The following is a 5,818-nucleotide window of genomic DNA, read 5'->3' on the forward strand; positions in this document are numbered from 1 at the left end:
CCGTATAGAATGGACATACGCAAGCCTGGTGATGGATTTACCTCTATACTTTTCCCACCATTAGGGTCTTGATTTGTTTTAATGGAAACAGTGAAGGGCACTATGTTCCAAACACACATACATGAAGAATAAGAAGAAGAGTTTGGATTTATATCCCCCCTTTCTCTCCTGTAGGAGACTCAAAGGGGCTTACAATCTCCTTGCCCTTCCCCCCATCACAACAAACACCCTGTGAGGTAGATGGGGCTGAGAGAGCTCCAAGAAGCTGTGCCCAGCTAGCCCAAAGGTCCACTTGGCTAGGCGTTAGTGTGGGAAGTGCACTGAGACTAATCCTGAATTCCCCAAGATAAAGCCTCCACACGAGCTCAAGCATTTGTGGAGCTGGGAATCAAACCCGGTTCCTCCAGATTAGATACACGAGCTCTTAACCTCCCACGCCACTGCTGAACCCTAAGTAGATTCTTTTCATTTTTTCCCAGCCCCCTCCAAACTCAATTTACTTCTACTATCTATTGAGGAGCTGGTGAGCTTGCTTGGAAAAAAATCACCATAAGATAAGGTTTAGATAGAAGAAGACCATCTTTACCTCTTCCACCAAGCTATTTCATATTTGTAAAAATATTTATATACATGAACTGGTGATCCACACACAATTGCTGGGGGAAAGTTCTGCAAAAAGGAAATCTGAACCCCCTGGTGAAGCTTATACTGATGAAGCTTATACTGAGAAATGCGTAGGGACTTCACGTGACAACAAATCTGTCACTCGTCACCTTGCATCTTTCTTCCTTTTTTGGTTTCCTGGTATGTTGGCTAGTGTACCACTATTTTTCTTTCTCTTTCAGATCTGAGCTAACAGACAGATTTAGATGTAAATAGAATGATCAGCAAGCAGTCAATCAACATACATTACAAAGGATCAGTCAATATAAGTGTAGCAGCACAATTTGCATGCAAATCTAAAATTAATATACAGAGGTTAAAATTCATAACCTAATTGTGCTGTAGTTAATTATACTTAAAAGTTATACATGAAAGCCAGCGTGATGTAGTAGTTAAGGTATTGGAGTAGGACCTGAGGAATCCAAGTTCATATTCCCGCTCACAACATGGAAGCTTGCTAGGTGATCTCAGGCCAATGATGAACTCTATAGCCTTGACATTGGCTGGTATTTAAGTGGAAGACCTCCAAGGAATACCAGGGGTGTGATGCAGAGGCAGACAATGGCAAACCGCCTCTGAACGTCTCTTGCCTGGAAAACCCTACAGGGTTCCCATAAATCAACTGTGACTTGACAGCAGCAGCAGCAGCAGCAGCAGCAGCAGCAGCAGCAGCAGCAGCAGCAGCAGCAGCAGAAGAAGAAGAAGAAGAAGAAGAAGAAGAAGAAGAAGGAGGAGGAGGAGGAGGAGGAGGAGGAGGAGGAGGAACAATACAAAAAACAGTTCCTCCTCAACCTTAAACTACAGTTACGAGGAATTAAGAGATCATCCTTAACCCTAATATTTTAGTCAGACAATTTGAGATTGGCTTAGTCAGTGGCATAACTTTACGAACTTTGTGGAGCTGGGATCCTTATGGCCGCTTGCATTTTATAGGCTGATGTTAGCATGGCCTGTTTCAAAATACAGGAGGCAGCAGGCAAACAAATATAATTTAGGATTCTTGAAAAGTTTTTATTACTTAGCAGATATGTGTGTTTGAGCAAAATATCAACACTTCTGTGCTTCCAGCAAATAATGTACAAGTAATAAGATTTTACTGTATTTTAGCCAAAGGCCGTAATAAGACAAAACAAAGGATAAAACAGGAAAATAAAATGTTCAAAGTTTAGCAAAATCTATTACAAATTTATTACATTATATGATGTAAGAAATATCAATAGGAAAAATATCAGTGCTTTTATGTTTTTGGTAATATATCTACAGTACTTCCTTATACAAAGATTGGTACATAATAAAATCTCAGGGAAATCACATTATTTAAAAGTCCCATGTTACTGAGGGATCAGCATCCTTCTGATAATTTCTGCTTTATTTTACTTTACCGTGACTTGTTTTTGCAATGTTTTAATTGAGCGAGCTTATAAGAATATATCCTGCTAGGAGCATCCTGCGCTCTCTTGGGGAAATAAAGGAGGGATATCGATTTCCAAAGTAAATTTAAAAAGGACACCCTTAATGGATATCATATAACAACTAAACTGCATTCCCTTGTATGCATGACTTGGCTTGACCAAGAAGATGGCTAGACCAAGAACCTACAGTTCATTCCATTGATAAAACTTCTGTGCTTTAATTTCACACCTATGTCCAAATTTTGTTTGGGAATTTTGCTTGCCGCTCCGTCCATCTTTTCTGAGTGGCATCTTCATACCAGCTAAACCTCCTTATGCTGGCTATCGATCCACACTTAAGCACTGACTTGAATTGAAAAAAGGCATGTTTAATTTCTCACACCCTTGGGAGCATTTGATAGCAATGTGGGACTCTGTGGGTTGTTGTGATTGATTGATTACATTTTGTTTTGCAGTTCTTACTGTGAATAAATGCTGAAAGCTTTGATTGTTTCAGCAGGAACAAACACTGTAGACCTTCCTTTGACCAACAGTGCCTCCCAAAGCAGAGTTACACATTTCTAAGTCCATTGATCTGAATATGCTTGGAATGGCATGATTCTGTTTAGGATGGCACTGTTAAGGAACTGAAAAAAAAATGGGTAACTTTCATATTCTTTCTTATCTTTTCAACACAACAGAAGAAAAGCCCTGCTGGATCTCAGTCAGTATTCCTTCCCAAAATGTCCAGCCATATTTCCCTGAGAATCTCACCAGTAGAGTTTGACGGAAACAGCTCTCCCATACTCTTTCCTACTACAGTAGCATCAGCAGTGCTATGAAATAATTGTGGGGTTTTTTTCTCCCACTGCAAACTTCATGGCATAGTAAAGTGGAGAATGGCAACTTTTACTATTTTATGATGATGGATACTAAACTCTCACCAAAGTGCCAAGGGACAATTTGCTTACTCTGTTCACATTCATCCCCCCTCTCTTTGTGAACATCAAAAACAGTGGATATCAAGGAGATTTTTTTCCAGTTTCTGGATATCACAGATATTGGGTGCAAAGGACTTGCAAGCATTGTGTTGGTCAGGGTGACTGAAAAGTATGGACCATAGGTATGTTATATTTGTGGCTGATGATTTGATAATTGTACCAAGGGACTGAAAGCCATTGCTCAGGAGGGGGGGGGGGTGTTAGTTTTCTTCTACCTGGATCTCCCCACAACTGGAATCTTGTGTTGGTGAGGCAAAGGCTATTCTGTAATATTCCATCACATTTATTCCTTTTTTTCCTGAAGTGCTGGTAAGTGACTTTACAGTATATGCTGGAACTGATCATGAAAGCTCCGTCTCAGACATCTTGGAATACTAGAGTAGATGCTGTCAAATTGGTTTTGCTTCAACTATGACAGCTAGTTGATGTGCCCTTGGTATACATCTTGTGTCCCACATAGGTACACACAAGTGAAAAAATTCTTTTCCTCAGTATTAAAAAATAAGGGGTTTTTCATGTATTAGTTATGGTTCATTTGATGTGGGTTGAGTTATAAAATTAAGTGCCTTTCTCTCTATTGGATGGTTCCAAATTAAAACATTCAGCACACTGGGATTGTTCACCTGCTTAAGCATTTTTGGAGGATACTGATTGGTCTCCTCACTTCCAGTGATGCATGGAGAGCTCTTAGGCCGAGGCTCCTTCAGAACAACATTTGCATTGCTTTTGCACAAATGATGCCAATTTTATTAAACAGTGCTTTGAATAAAATCATGGAAGGCATATTTTCTTCTTTCTGGTTTTATATAAAGTAATAAATATAACTAAGAAAGTGAACTCATCAGAACAGGGAAGCTAAGCAAAGTCAGCCTTGGTTAGTATTTGGATGGGAGACCACCAAGGAAGTCCAGAGTTTTGATGCTTGTGATGCAGAAATCGGCAATGGCAAACTATCTCTGAATGTTTGTTGCCCGGAAAACACAAAGGGTTGCCATAAGTCCAGAGGTGGGATCCAGCAGGTTCTCACAGGTTCTCGAGAGTAGGTTACTAATTATTTGTGTGTGCCGAGAGGGGGTTCCTAATTGGTGATTTTGCCACGTGATTTTTGCCTATGAGATTCGCCCTCCTCTCAGCTTGGTAAGCTCAGAACTTAGACAGCAGATCCCTAGCAGGAGGTGCACCGGTGTGCGTGGCAGCCTGCGCCTGCGTGCATTTGTTTCCCGCCCAAGGACCGGCGCAGTGGCTGCGTCCTTGCCACTGCCCCGCCCCAGAATGCCCAGCCACGCCCCCGTCATGCCCCACCCAGCCCCATTGGCGCTACGCCACAGTTTGAATCCCACCACCATGGGAACCTGTTACTAAAATTTTTGGATCCCACCACTGCATAAGTCAACTGTGCCTTGATAGCAAAAGAGGAAAAGAAAGCAAAAATTGGTATGATCTTTTTACCAGAGTGAGCAAACTGAAATGGGAAAAGGAGTGGTTGAAGAAGAAAAGGGAGTGCCAAAGGGGAGGTGCCTAATGGAAGGGATATAGTTAGAAGCAAAAGGGTCAGCAAAAAATAAAAAGGCCTACCAGACAAGAAAATGTATTAGATCAAAAACATAGATCAGGGAGAAGAAAGAGACCAACAAGAGCAAAAAGAAATGAAAATCATATACCCACTGAAAAGAGCTGAAGAGATCACGCAGTGACTGGAGAATAATACAACAGTAGGTGCAGAATAATACAACAGGTAAATCCAAGTAAGTTTAAAGTCCTCCACAGATTTTGTAGAATCTTCAAAAACAATCAGTAATACAAGAAATAAATCCTGGTAAGTCCTCCAAACACTGTGTAGAACATTCCGGTTCTTCCCCATATCACAGAATCCAAGCTACTTCATCAGTTGGCAATAAATATAGTGCCTGCCCAATAATGGGAGTGTATAGTCTCTAAAAGTAATAAATACTGTAAACAGCATAAAAGTGATAAATATAATAATCTGCTAAATACTGTGCAAAAAAGCATTAGAATTAGTTCATATTCATAGAGCTAAAAGATAAGATACGCTTACAAAAAATTTACTTAAGTAAAGTGAAAAACAATGAAAGCATAATAGTAGAGCTAGTAATTAACACATACTTACAAAAATTTAGAGGACTAGTTCAAAATCTCAAATTCTAAACGGGCTAGACATATACAAAGTCAATCTTCCTAAGAAATGTTCACGCTTCCAAAGTTACAAGCCTTCTTAAACAGAATAGATTGAAGACAGGCAGCTGTTAAACTGACATGACACTGAGAACATAGTATTTTAAATTTTAAAGGTACAATCCTTAACTAACCATATACTCTTTAGTCTTTTTATATATAAGACGAACACCCATAATCATGATCATAAACAATTTCATTATAAAAAAAGCAAGTGTAATCTATTTCGTTGTTCAATGTATTGTCGAAGGCTTTCACGGCCGGAATCACTTGGGTGCTGTGTGGTTTCCGGGCTGTATGGCCGTGTTCTAGCAGCATTCTCTCCTGACGTTTCGCCTGCGTCTGTGGCTGGCATACCAAGTAGTTGGAAACTACTTCATACCAAGTAGTTGGAAACTTCTGAATTTGTGAATGAGCTTGGCTTCCACTCCAAGAAGATGTGTTCTTATATCAATCTGTTTACATTTAGAGCCTTTATATACATATAGCACACAAAACTTGATGTCAATATCCACATGTCCTTTATCCCAAAAATGCTAAGGGAGCATTTTGATATTGATTACAAATCTT

Source organism: Sphaerodactylus townsendi, linkage group LG02 (genome assembly GCF_021028975.2).
Source record: "Sphaerodactylus townsendi isolate TG3544 linkage group LG02, MPM_Stown_v2.3, whole genome shotgun sequence".
Lineage (NCBI taxonomy): Eukaryota > Metazoa > Chordata > Lepidosauria > Squamata > Sphaerodactylidae > Sphaerodactylus > Sphaerodactylus townsendi.